The sequence below is a fragment of the Hipposideros armiger genome, unplaced genomic scaffold (genome assembly GCF_001890085.2).
Source record: "Hipposideros armiger isolate ML-2016 unplaced genomic scaffold, ASM189008v1 scaffold_359, whole genome shotgun sequence".
Taxonomy (NCBI): Eukaryota; Metazoa; Chordata; class Mammalia; order Chiroptera; family Hipposideridae; genus Hipposideros; species Hipposideros armiger.
In genome coordinates this window covers 1,895,689-1,909,589 of record NW_017731709.1, presented here as the reverse complement: position 1 = coordinate 1,909,589, position 13,901 = coordinate 1,895,689, and the positions used below count along the sequence as shown (strand labels likewise).

General features: G+C 35.1%; 1 pseudogene; it reads right to left on the bottom strand.

Moving 5' to 3' along the window:
• Positions 1–3,821: 3,821 nt before the first annotated feature.
• Positions 3,822–9,585, bottom strand: LOC109392969 (guanine nucleotide-binding protein G(I)/G(S)/G(O) subunit gamma-5 pseudogene; annotated as a pseudogene).
• Positions 9,586–13,901: the final 4,316 nt, after the last annotated feature.

Below are 13,901 nucleotides of genomic sequence, written 5' to 3'. Positions count from 1 at the left end.
TCTTCCCCCTACCATGATATAGTTTTAGTTTATATGAAAATTAGAAACATAGTTAATCTGTTGATAATTCTCTTTAATTAGGTGGTCATAGGTATACAGGAAGATTACTTTGGGCCTTCTCTCCTGGTGCCATAAATGGGTACTTGTCAGGAGGCAATTGTACTGTATTTATAAGTGGGATTCTCTCTGAAAATAGAGTTTACAGGAAAACCGAACATAGGCTTATTTTAATAATGAAGAGAATGAAGCATACCTACTTACTTTGTTTAAACAAACAAACAAATTCATCAGACAGTATTACCAAATCATTGTAAAGCAAATGGAATTTATTTCCTTCTTGCCGTTGTTATCTTTATTTGGCAGATATTTGGACCATATTTTATTAAGCTTTCATTATATGCCAGGATTCATAGTGTTTAATTGAGAAACAAAATATTTTTAATCCATCATCCTCTACATTAATTCCAGGCAGCTCTTTTTCATTAATATGGGTAGGTATGCAAAATAAAAAGTACTTGTAGAGCTTCCCTGACCGTAGATGTCTTACCAGACTCATCTGGAAACATTTTAAATGATGGGTATCTCTTTTCAACCAACCATAGACCTAATTGTGAAAATGCACATTGTCTTACCATTAGTGACTTTCACAGAAAAACGGTCTTATATGTGGTGTGAGTGTATGTTTTAATGTTGGGTTCTCCCAAAATTGGACCCAAGTATTTGAGTATAAATGACTTCTCTGAAAGAAATTAGTAATGGAGTGAGGAAAACAGACTGGGAAAAGGGAGAAAGCCAAACAAGGATGTGATTTTAGGTAATGTCCAGCTTCTGCCTGGTCTGTTAGAGAACTCTGGAGGTTAAAATAGAATCCACCTCACACATCAATCATTAGCCACATGCCGTCTCCAAGGTCACAGAGTTCTCAGGAAATTCTGACTTTTCTTGAAAATCTAGCAGCTCTAATGGCCAAGAGCATCTAATGACGGCCCCAAGTATGGTAAGAGGAAAGCTTGAGGAAGATGATGGTTAAGTGCAGAGAAATTGTAAGAGGAATCCAGGGATTCAGACTTGGCTCCCACAGCATTTGCCATCATGGGGTTAATGTCGTTAAACTTTATTCAAATCTGTGTCATTCTTCAGCTATCTGTGTTTTTAATATTTGCTTGCTTCTTTCCATTCTTATAATAAGAAGGAAACATCAGTAAACTGAGGTGGACAGACAACGTTTTATCAAGGATAACTCTGAAAAAAAATACCTGTTCAAATAAGAAGAAATATTACATAAGTCCGTTTCCCTGGAACTCCCCATAGCACATTCAGCTTCACAGTGGTCCTTCCACAGCTAAATAGGGATTGCTTATTTGTTCCAAATCTAAAAATAACCCATGACATTAAAATTGGTTCATAAGAAGTACTCATGGTCTGATATTAAATAAGTCTATTACTCATAGTAAAAATATGTTCTCATTTTCTTTTCCATACATAATAATTCTAATGATGTGGGAAAATTACTAGATGTATATTTTTCATTTTTATCTCTTCCATGCAAACCTGCTGCCAAAACCAAGAAGATGTTTTATAAGTTAACTTAAAATAAAAGACTATTTATGTCTAAAAATATTAAAGTCTAGCCAAGGGAAAAAGTAAACACAAATTTAAAAGAACAAAATATTAAATGTAAGGTTCTTGATATTTATTTAATAATCCTAACATTGACCAAACTGCAGAAACAGAAATATGTGAGGCATGGGCAGGAAATCCCATCTGGGAAAGTTTCTTCAATAAAATCCTGCAACTAGCTATCAAATTAGTCTCTCTATTAGACTCTTAGAAGGAGGCAAAAGATGATCTATAATTAAATTCCTGGAATCCAATTTACACTTGCCACCCCGGAATAAACATGATTAAACTACATGCTGCTCATCAAAGCAATGAATAAAAGCTTTTTAGATAGCTCAAAAAACATAAGCAAAGGCAAAAATTATGTATAATATTTGGATTCCTCAATCTAAAAAACAGAAGCAGAGTACATGGCAAACGAAGGCTATGAAATTGCTGTCTCTTGGAGAAGTTGATGCATAATACATTGTGTACCATTTTATTTATTTGGTTGCTCTTGGAACATTTTTAAAATCACACCTCTTCCTGGTCCCCTACTTTACCTCTTCCACCAAACATAAATATTAAAAAATAATACATGCCTGAGAAGTTTAGCTGCTAGTTTTTCAGGTGTCTTCTTTCTATATTTAAAAATAAAATTGATACACATTTGAGTTTTATTTATTTATTTATTATTTTTTTAAGCTGAGCCATGCTGCTACCTATTGGCAGCTCAGTGGCTGCTCAACTCGGGCTGGACTCGAACCGCTGTTGCTCAGAGTTCAAACGCTTGAGCGAGCTCTTAACCAACTGAGCCACTCGGCTGGCCCCGAGTTTCCTTTATATTGCATATCATATAGCATACTGAATATTAATAAATGATTAGTAAATGATATTGTTTGAAGAAGTATGAGAAATCTTTTCCCTCTCTTGGAAGATAAGTAGTGCAAGGGCATTCTCTAGGAAGGTTATATGTATGCACACATATATGTTCATGCCTATATATGCTTTTTATTTATATAGATTATATATACATATATATTTGTGGTTTATTTAGGAATGAACAAACACAAGAGTAATCTTCTATAATTGGTGCCTTTAAAGGCCATAACCAATTGTGTTATCTCACAGGAGCAAATACACTTTTTATTTCAAGTCAGTATATTCTCCCTAGGAGGTCAGTTTTTGAAGGAAGGCAGTAATTATAGCAGTAAGAACCATTTGTTATTTGAAAGGGTAGACAGATAATCCTCCTAGGATGCTTACATTTGAGAGATATTTTTGGCTACAAACCAGGTATAATATTCCTTGAGCTCACTTTGAATATTTAACCTTATAACTTTGCCTTATATTGCCATCAATGGAAACTTTAACTGTCTGTGTCAATCTTAGAAAGCAAATAAGCAAGGAAATACATAAGTGTGCACATAATGTCTTTTATTAAAATGTTCATTTAAAATTTCAAAGTAACAGTTGAAATATTTTTAAATTGAAGTGATCAAAGTGAAATGCCTTCATATTTACTCTATTTTAATAGTAATAGATTAGAGAATCATTTTGTTACAAATTTAGTGGAGTATAATGGTGTTTTAAAACTGATTTACAATAATTTGTAATTAGAGAATTAGTATAATTTTACAAAAATAATTTCAATTAAGTTTGGAAAATTTAGAAAAAAATCCAGAAATTTACACAAATAGTTATTCAAATTACCTAGAGCAGGAGTTAGCAAATTTGTTTTCCACAAAGTAAACATTTTAGGCTTTCTGGGCCAAATTGTCTCTGTCTCAACTACTCAACTTGGTGGTTATAGCAAAAGTAGCCATAGACAATATATAAGTGAACAAGCATGACTGTGTTCCAATAAAACTTTATTTGTGGACACAAAAATTTTAATATCATAAAATATTCTCATGTCACAAAATATTCTTCTTCTTTTGTCCTTTTAAACCATGTAACAATATAAAGGCTATTCTTTATTTATATCAACTATTTTATTGTATGCTCCTGCCAGTGTGTATAAAACAATTACCCTTATGAAATAAAAATTCATGAAAATTCAGAGAGGTAGGCATTAATTTAAGACTGACAAAAGCAGATGCTTATATATAGTATGGCACATGTAATAGGGATAAGCTTTTTGTACAGTCTTCAGATTTAGTTCTCCTTTGAATAGTCACTGGTTCATGAAAAGTGGTTTAGAAAACCTCCAAAGAGTTTCACTACGAAAAAGAACAGATTTTCTGGGGTCTGAAGGGATCTGCACTTGAAGATACTCCAGTCAGCAGGGGGTCACGTTGAGCATTCTGCAGACAGAATTGTTTCAAATCTGCAGCTGCCTGGGGAACCTTCACGTCGTTGAGCCTAGCTTACAGCTGGAACTGTTGAACAACTTTCTTCATCATGGTGACACTGGAGGAACCAGATATGGTGCAGGCGAGAGCCTGGCAGATTCTTTGGTTGTGGGCTAAAAACTCTTCTTAACTCACAGAGAAACAGATAGTGAGCTGGATTTGGCCTTCGTTTTTTGTGTGCTGATCTCTGATTTAGACTTCTGGAGTATTACCTTCTATTGGGTTGTCAGAAAAGTCATGATGTATTGTGTCTATGTTTTTCAAAGGCCATTTATTTATATAAAGAACAAAGATCAATCAAGGATATATTGCCCGTTTTGTTCGATAAACTTTTGCCATCTTTCAATAAGCTTTATAATTCCTCATTCATAGAAGGACCTGTCTTTATTTGCAAAAAAATTGAACAAGGTGCTGATCTACAGCCACATTTGAATTGAGTTTTGAAGAGAGCAAAACAAGTGGAAGTCTGATGGCACAAGGTCCAGTGAGTATGGTGGGTGTGGCAACACATCCCATCCAAGCTCCAATAATTTTCGACGGGTGTTCAAACTTGTGTGTGGTCTCACGTTGTCGCGATGGAACACAAATCCTTTAGATTAACGAGCTCTGGACATTTCTGGTTAATGGACTCATTCATACTGTCCAATTGCCGACAGTACACATTCGAATTGATTGTTTGGTTCCTTGGTAGGAGCTCAAAAAACTCAACACCTTTAAAATCCCACCACACTGAGAGCATAACCTTCCTCTGATGAATGAACATCTGCTTCCAATGTCATTTGAGGCAAATCATCATGTTGGGATTAAGACCGTTTCATACCACATTGTTGTAAACAATTCACTTCTCATCATCAGTTATCAGTCACTTCAAAAAAGGATCGTTTTCCTCACATTTAATGAGCATATTGCAGATGTTTATACGCACTGGCAAATGAACTTCTTTGAGTTCATGAAGAACCCAAATATTGAGCTTGCTTACGTATCCCAGCTTCTTCAGGTGGTCATGAATGCTTGAATGATGGATGTTCAATGTTCCTGCAATCTCTCATGTCTTGTAACGTGGGTTTGATTCAATCAGTGCCTTTATTTTGTCGTCATCAACCTCGGTGGGCCTCCCTGACCTAGGAGCATCATTGAGATCAAATCACCAGCACAGAATTTTGTGATACATCATTAGCATTGGTGTTCTTGTAGAGCATTGTCACCATAAACTTTATGCAACTTTTCACAAGCTTGATGCGCGTTTTTCTCTTAATGGAAGTAAAACAGTAAAATATGGCAAAAATGCACCATTTTGTCTACCATCTTCAACTTGTTGTAAAATCTCCAAAGCTCAATAAAATTGCTTAATTTTTTTTACAATGAAGCTAGAACTGTCAGCTGTCAAATGCCATAGCAATAACATAGATGCAAATGACTCTAGTACTTCCAAAAATGACCAATACCGTCTGTCACAAACATGCATCATGACTTTTCCTATAACCCAATACAAACTGGTAGTGCTAATATTTTGATATTTGCTTTTTCTCTTCTATTTATATAAAAATATACATATATCTATATTTAATATAGTATTACAGTTTATATACTTACATGTTTACCTGCTTTGTAAGAAATCATTATAATCACTATAATAGTGTATAATAAACATACTCTCTTATCAATAAGTGGCTTTTTACATTAGAGTCATTGGTTCATATATTATGGCTGTCACGATTATTAATATTTTCCCCATTTTATACATAAGAAAACTAAGGCTTACATTAGATCTAAATTTTCCAAGTCTGGCCCTCTGTTTTGGTGGTAAAGAGATTGAAGTAGAAAAAGAAAAGTCTAAATACAGTAAAATAAGTGGACCCTGCTGGATTTGCATAAAAACTTTGGGAACCACTGTACTGGGTAAAAATGGAGGGAGGGGGAATGCATAGGAAAAAATAAGCAATTAACAATAACTAACGTTTTGACCTAGCCATGGAGAAGACTATTGAATCATCCCTTCTCCTTGAAAAACCAAAGAAAAAAACCCCAGCTCACCAATGTGACAACGTTAATGACTACTGATTATCATCTAGATTCAAGGACTATCTTAGCTGGACAGTGCTGAATAAACACTCTTACACTGGCCCTTTTGGGTTTTTATGTTTCTTAACCCATGTTAACCATCAACCTTTCTTAGTGAAGATTTTCCATTGAGTGTAATAAATTCAATTTGGTTTTCTTGTAGTATAAGTTTCCAGCTCTGTATTTAGACTCGTCGCTTTGGTTGGAGTTGGTTGTGGGAAAACTCCTTGGGTTTTCCTTTACAATGCACTTAATAACTTGTTCTAGAGTGTACATCATACTACATACTATTTTCACACCTTGTGAGTGTAATTAGTTAGCTCAACAGTCAGAAAGCCCCCAAGTCCTCCCTAACTTTTTCTAACTTATTCAGAGACACCTTAAAATCTTTCCCCAAGTGCTTTCTAGTCCACATGGTTGTATAAACTGAATGGCCTTGACTCATAGTAGTTGCTAAATGCATTTTTGTGGTTTCTCTCTTTCTTTCCTCTCTTTCAATTAACAAATTATGACAGAGGAAAAAAACAAGCCCATGTTTTAGCTTATTATAAATGCCTGTTCAAAAGTTCATTTCTTTATTTTTCAGGTCATTATGCCAAATAATTAATGTAGTCAGAAATTATAGCCTAAAGTTCAAATATGGGGTGGAGTGTGTGTGTGTGTGTGTGTGTGTGTGTGTGTGTGTGTGTGTACATGTACGTGTGTGTATGTGCATACAGTGTAAAATCAGTAATGACTAACTTTCTGGGGTTATATCTTATCTTGAAATTCTTAAGTGTTACTTAATTTTTATCTATATTTGATCTGATATATTATATTCTTAATATATTCTCAGAGCATGGATGTTAGTTACTTTTCTCAAACATTCATATAAAAGTCAAAACTTTAACCTAAATATATTTTTAATTTTACCTTGGATAGATTTTCATATTTTCAGGAAATTCTATCCTATATCAATTGTGAAATGATGGGCATCATGGAAGAAAGGGTAAATTAGCAGGTTTTTTTTAAATATTATTACACATTGACATTCATGTTAGCAATACATGAAGTGACATTATTAAAATATGTTGATTTGTGAATATTTTGACATTTTATCAGTAAATTGTCAAAACGGTATTATGAGCACATTCAACTCCATATTTTCAGAAGTATTAACTGACAGCTATTAAGTACCTTTCTTAGTGCCAGACAGCAAATCAATGGTATGATCAATATCACAATTCACAGTCTCTGAATCAGCTATAAAATAAGTGAATTTTGTCCAAATTTTAATGTTCACACAAAAACAATCATTAAGGTCATTAGCAAGATTATTTGCAATCATTAATACTATCAGTTATTTTACAGGTTTGGTTTTGGTTTTTTTTCCTTCCCCCAAAAGGTGAAGCTCAGCAAATTTTTTGATTTCTGATCTCCCAAATTCAGATGCTGGGCTTATATTGCTTAAATGTTAGGAATGCAATGTGACTCTAAGAGTGTGACTTAAAGAACAAAACAAAATGCCTGACACCTATCTGGTGCCCAGTAAATGCTAGCTATGCTTTAATAAACTAATCTGAACAATTCCACAAAGACTTGTTGGTCATTCAGTATACAGGTGTTTTTAATATATGGTTAAAAAACAATTTATTGTCTCTAATTATGCAAATATTGGTCTTAAATTTTAGAGAAAGGTTGTATTAAATGTTTCAAATAATCAATTATGCCTTTATAGTACACTGTGTGGGACCTTGGGTAAATAATTCTTTGAATTCCAGGGAAATGAGAGAGGGACATATATAAAGCTCTATGTCACTCTTATTTCTTCTATTAAAAAATAGTGATATCTATCTTTTTTTTAAGATTTTTTATTGGGGAATTGGGGGAATGGGAACAGTGCTGGGGAGTTGGGGGAAGGGGAACAGACAAGTTGCTGTCCTTTTGTTCTTCAGTCTAGTTGTGGAGGACGTTGCTTCACTGGCCCAAGTTGGCACCATCATTGTGCTCCTCCCAGGCGAGGCAGATCAGTCGCAGGCTTCTGGACGGCCGCTCACTGCGGCTGCTGGCTGCTCACACTGGCTGCTGGCTACACATGGTAGCCCATGGCAACCCACTGCCACAGGGGCTGCAGCCTACTCCATCACCCTGGACTCATGGCAGCCCAGCTCCAGGTTGAGCTGTTGTTCAGCATCTTAGCTGTAGAGGGCAGTGTCACTGGCCCTCATATGTGGGATCTGAAACGGGGCCCTGTGGCGTCCCAAGCCAGTTCTTAACTATCGCGCCACTCGGCCAGCCCGATATCTATCTTTTTTAATGAGCAAAAACAAAACACAAAACTAGGTAAGGGAGGAAACAGCGTGGGGATTTGAAATTAATAGAATCAAAATATATCCAGAGGATGTGTTTCTCATATGTTCCAGAACAAGGGAAGTTCTGGTTACACCTGTTAGGCTTCAGGTTTATGAGGAGAAATGACAGATGTAAGGTAGGTTCTCATTTTTGCAATTAACCTGTTTATTTCCCCCTGGCATTAAGATGGGCTTCAGGCATAATTCTGATGTAGGCTTGGAGAAGTAAGATCAGGTTCATCAAAGGTGTCCTTCACAACAGCATGAGGGGTTGGAGGAAAGCTGTAAATGTGGGCTGATTCCACAGAGACGGAAACATCTCAGAAATTGATCTGCTCCAGATTCATGGGATATCCAACCAATAGTAGTTGGTTCATTCTTCCACCATTTTTGATGAGAAAACCTCTAATTTCTTGTGGAATTTCTTTGGTGTTCATTTATGTTCAACAAAGTATCTTTTTACATTTCATGTGTAGCTGAAACTCAATCTCAAACTCCAATGTTTGCTCAATGTGAGGGAAACTGTTGTTTATCCTAATGATCTGAGACCATACTTCAGAACCTTAGCAATGCTGCTGTGAACATCTCTTGTAAACCATCTCCTCTGACTCAATAGATTCCAAAACATGATTTTGACTAAAGTTTCAGTAAGGCTTCTCAGTACATATCTACATGTACTAATTTATTAATCATGTAACATGATAAAACATATATAAAACTGAAATGATCCAAGCATGCTAAAAACAATAAGCAACTTTAAGTACATTTTTCCTTTGCAAAATTATTAAAAGCAATCTAGCAATTCTAATTAAAGAGTATTTGATTTCATTTTTAACCTAAGGACTCACATTCAAATTATTATGTCAAGGAAAGATATACATTTCTATGGAGCTACTGGGATGCTCATCAGAGTCTTCATTCAAACAGAAAAATTAGAACTACTATACTTATCTACACAAAGCTTTGTTTAGACAAATTATAGTGTGATATAATGAAATGCAATATAAATAGTAAATTGTTTACTAGAAATATTTATGTGCATAAACTTACGTTGATAAATGAAAGAATTACAAAGTTGGGTGTATATTTGATCCCTTTATATCTAACAATAAAGGTCCATATAAAATACTGAAAGTAATAGAAATAAATTTACCAGAGATTTTTATGCAGTGAGATTTACTATGTAAAATGTATATTGATTGCTTACCTGCATTTTCTAACTTCCCAGTTTCTTTTGTCATAAATATATTTTAAAAGATGTACACATTTGTTCATGCCACAGTATTAAATGTTGTTATTTTGAGAGGTCTAAAACTTTATATTTTATTTTTATCTTTTTCTTTCTTTCCCTGACCAACATAAGAAAACAAGAGGACCTACTTTTTTAATAGTTCTCCTTACATAATAAATTTCAACAAATTAAACTGTCAATAAATACCAAAGGGAAAACACATCTTTTTTATAGCTGCCTTACAAAATGTCATTTTGGGATATTTGACAATTTGGTACAATCATTGATAATTGTTGTGAAATGCTCAGTAAATTTGTAAACCAGGTGCAAATAATGTGGCATAAAATGTTCATTATGTAAATTGGATGGTTTAAATCTTCCCATGTAGCCAATGTGTTTATGCTGAAGTTGAAGGCATTTATTTTCTTCCCAACTAGCAGAACCCGACTGTACATCCTTTTAATAGTCTTCATCTTGATTAAACTCTTTATTACTATACAAACTCACTAAAGAAAGACTAAATAGAATGCTATCATGTTAGCCCTGCTGTCCAAGTGGTATGGCAGAAGAAAAAGACTTGGAGATAAAAGGACTTACACAAAATTGTAGATAGGAAAGAAACTTAGTAATCAAAATGCCTCTAGTTTTCACTTAATCAATGAGAAAATTGTAACCCCAGGTAATTGAATTTCTCACTTAAGCTTTATAATTATTGGAAGAACTTTAGTATAACTATAGTGAGTTCATAAATTTACCTACATATTAAATTATATGTGCAAAGAATATGTGTTTTCTTAATTTCTTTGCTGTTGCTTTTATCTCTCTTACTCTCAACTTGGTGAATGGGGTGAACTGGAGGGAAGGGAGAAATATCATAATGGCCAGTTCTAGTAATCTCTGCCCAAGCTAATGACCATATCTTTTGGAACTTACTCTGTTGGATAAAAATTTATTTCTCCATCTCATGGGTTCCTTTTTAATGTGTTATATGGGTATATGAAGTGGTGTAGTAAACATGACCTCATAGAACAGATGAAATCCACAAACAGACATTGTGTCTTCTGAACACTTTATGGGGCCTGCAGAAAATTGGTGACCTGTTCCTCTTCCTAGGATGAGGACAGTGAGGGAAAATGAGTTTTATTGGCTTTGGTGAGTTGATGATATACTGGCATTCATTGCTGGAGTCTGTATTCCTAGCTACTTCCTGTGGTCACAAACTTTTCCCAAAAACACTTCTCTGCTTTGACACCTTAATGATTTCCCATTGAAACGTGCAAGCATGTTGGAACCCCTGGCCTTGAAGAACTAAAGTTAATGAGGACAGAAAAGGAAAAAATAATCATAGTGTATATACTACACAGCTCAACTCTAAATAGAATTTATGTCATCATACAAGTCTTTTTTTTGTGTGTGGTTTCTTGACACTGAAAAATATTGGCATTCATATACCAGGCCTGACAATTAAGTTTGCAAACACGTTGCAACAATGTTGCTAACCTTCTTTGATATCAGAGGGATTATTCATTATGAATTTGTATCAACTGGACAAACAGTTAACCAAGTTTACTATTTGGAAGTGCTGAAAAGGCTGCGTGATAAAGTTAGATGACTTGAACTTTTCACCAACAATTCATGGCTCTTGTATCACGACAATGCACCAGCTCACACGGCACTGTCTGTGAGGGACTTTTTAGCCAGTAAACAAATAACTGTATTGGAACACCCTCCCTACTCACCTGGTCTGGCCCCCCAATGACTTCTTTCTTAACCCAAAGATAAATAAAATATTGAAAGGAAGAGATTTTGATGATATTCAGGACATCAAGGTTAATACGATGACAGCTCTGATGGCCATTCCAGAAAAAGAGTTCCAAAATTGCTTTGAAGGGTGGCATTGGTGCATAGCTTCCCAAGGGGAGTACTTCTAAGTTGGCTATAGTGGTAGTCAGCAATGGGGTTTTTGCAACATTTTTGCAACGAAAAACACAGAAAAATTACGTCATGACTTTTTCGACAACCCAATAGCACTTTTTCTAGGATGAGTTGACAAACTTAATTGTCCAACCGCATGTTTAGCATGTATCCAAAAAGCCTTTTTTGAGTTATGGCTCTCTGGATAGTACCCTTCATGGAGGCTACATAGTTCTGAAAACTTGCCTCGTGATCTTGGAAAGTTAAGTCCTCAGAATCTGTTTTAAATCTCAAATAGTTATGTTCGTTTGTTTGTTTGTATTTTCTATTGGCAGGGATTAAAGGGTCTTGGTTTATGATTTCTTTGGCCTTAAGTTTTTCCCTAGACACAGTTGTCAAATTTGCTTTACATCTCTATTTTCTCAGCATCAGCCTTCTCTCTCTCAAACCAAATATTGACTACCTTGAGAACAGCAGAGTTTCAAGTGTAGCTTGATAAAAATTATGGATGGAAAGGGTATCCTCACAATATCTTCTCAGAATTTCAGAATTGCTGTTAAGTACTGACTACTGTGTGTTTCTCATTTATCTCTTTTTTGAATGAGCTCATTTATTTAGGTTATCCTGTCTGTTACATCATCATATAATAGGAGTGTAAATGAAAGTGGAGTACAGATAACTTGTCTTTTTAGTTTACTGGTTGCCAGAGAAAAAACTTCTAGGCTTAATGGTAATTACTGAGCATTACCCAGGAATCTTTACCCTTTGCCTAAATGCAGCGACTGGATGTGGACTTGGGAGTGTCTTTAAGGAGACTGTGAGTTTATTCTGTACACAAGGGAAAGAATGAAATGAGTATGTGAATGGCAGAGTGTGCTAGATGCTCACCACTATCAGTACTTTTCCTGAGTATTTATCAATACTATATGTCTTAGGTGCCCTTTATAATTAGAATGAGATGCATGCAGAAGTGAATTATCCCATTTCCAGGCTTTGGCATAGAACTTTGAGCATGATTGTCCAGAATCTCTCTTTCTTTTCTGTGGCGACATCTGAACTATACATTTAAAGTATCAAAAATATGCATCACATGGAGGAGAGCAAGGAGAAACTACATTGGATTGCAGTTATAAGAAGAAAACCTTTATTGTTTGCATTTGTTTCCTATTGCTGCTGTAACGAAGTACTATAAAGTTAGTGTCTCAAAACAATATACATTCACTATCTCACAGTTCTTCAGGTTAGAAGTTGGAAATGAGTCTCTTGTGAGTCTAAAATCAAGTTGCTGGAAAGACAGCATTATTTGGGGGGACTCTAAGGGAGAATCTATTTCTCTGCATTTTTCAGCTTCTAGAGGCTTCTCGTATTTTTTGGCTCATGGCCCCTTTCTTACTTGGAAGCCAGCAGTATAGCAACTTCCAACCTCTTTCTCTCTTACCCCTGCTTCCATCCTCACACCTCCTCCTCTGACAAAGACTCCTACCCCCCTCTTATAAGGACTCTCATGAATACATTGTACTCACCCAGATAATCCAGGTTACTCTCCCATCTAAAAAATCCTTAAATAACTTAATCGCACCTGAAAAGACACTTTTCCTATGTAAGGTACCATATTCACAGATCCTGGGGGTTAGGACCTGGATATCTTTGGAGGACCTTCATTCAACCTACTATATGTGTTCATCTTTGTTGCATAAAAGTCGGGGTCATTTATTATACCATTATACTGTTGATTATAATGAGTTATATAGGGGAAATGGGAGGTGATGATTATTTTGATATTTCACAAGATGAGTTTGAAGTATCGGAGAGAGTGTCGAGTGGATGCATCCAATAGCAGTTTTTCTCTTTGGACTTGGAGTTTAGAATCAAGAAAAAAACTAATGTTACCCATAATTACCTTGAGGAGTACCACTTTAAGTCCACAGTAACATCCCTTAAGGCGCTTACAGTAATGGTGGTTTGGGGAGAAATCTAATGAAAAATAACTGTCTTTAAAGTCAATTATTACTAATCCAAATGTACTCATATCTCAGGTATATTTTGAAATCAAGTAAGGGTAACAAATGAAAACATTTAAATGACATTACACAGCAATATATGGCAAAAACCAAAGTTCCAAGGACAAAAACTCAGAAAAAAAAATTAATATTTAAACAATGGTTAGCAGCAGAGAACTTAAAGAGGATTCTGAGAAACAGTTTTTGGAACTTTGGGAGTGTAATAAGAGTATAGCCCTCTGGAAGTTAAGGGTAAAATACATTTTAATGATTACAGTGCAGTCAACAAGGTCAAATTCTTTAGAGAGGTCAAGTATGATCAATTCTATAAGTGTTCATTGGAATCAACAGCATGTGTGCCTTTTGTGACTTAGACAAGAACAGTTTTCATGGAGTGGCAACTCATATTTCT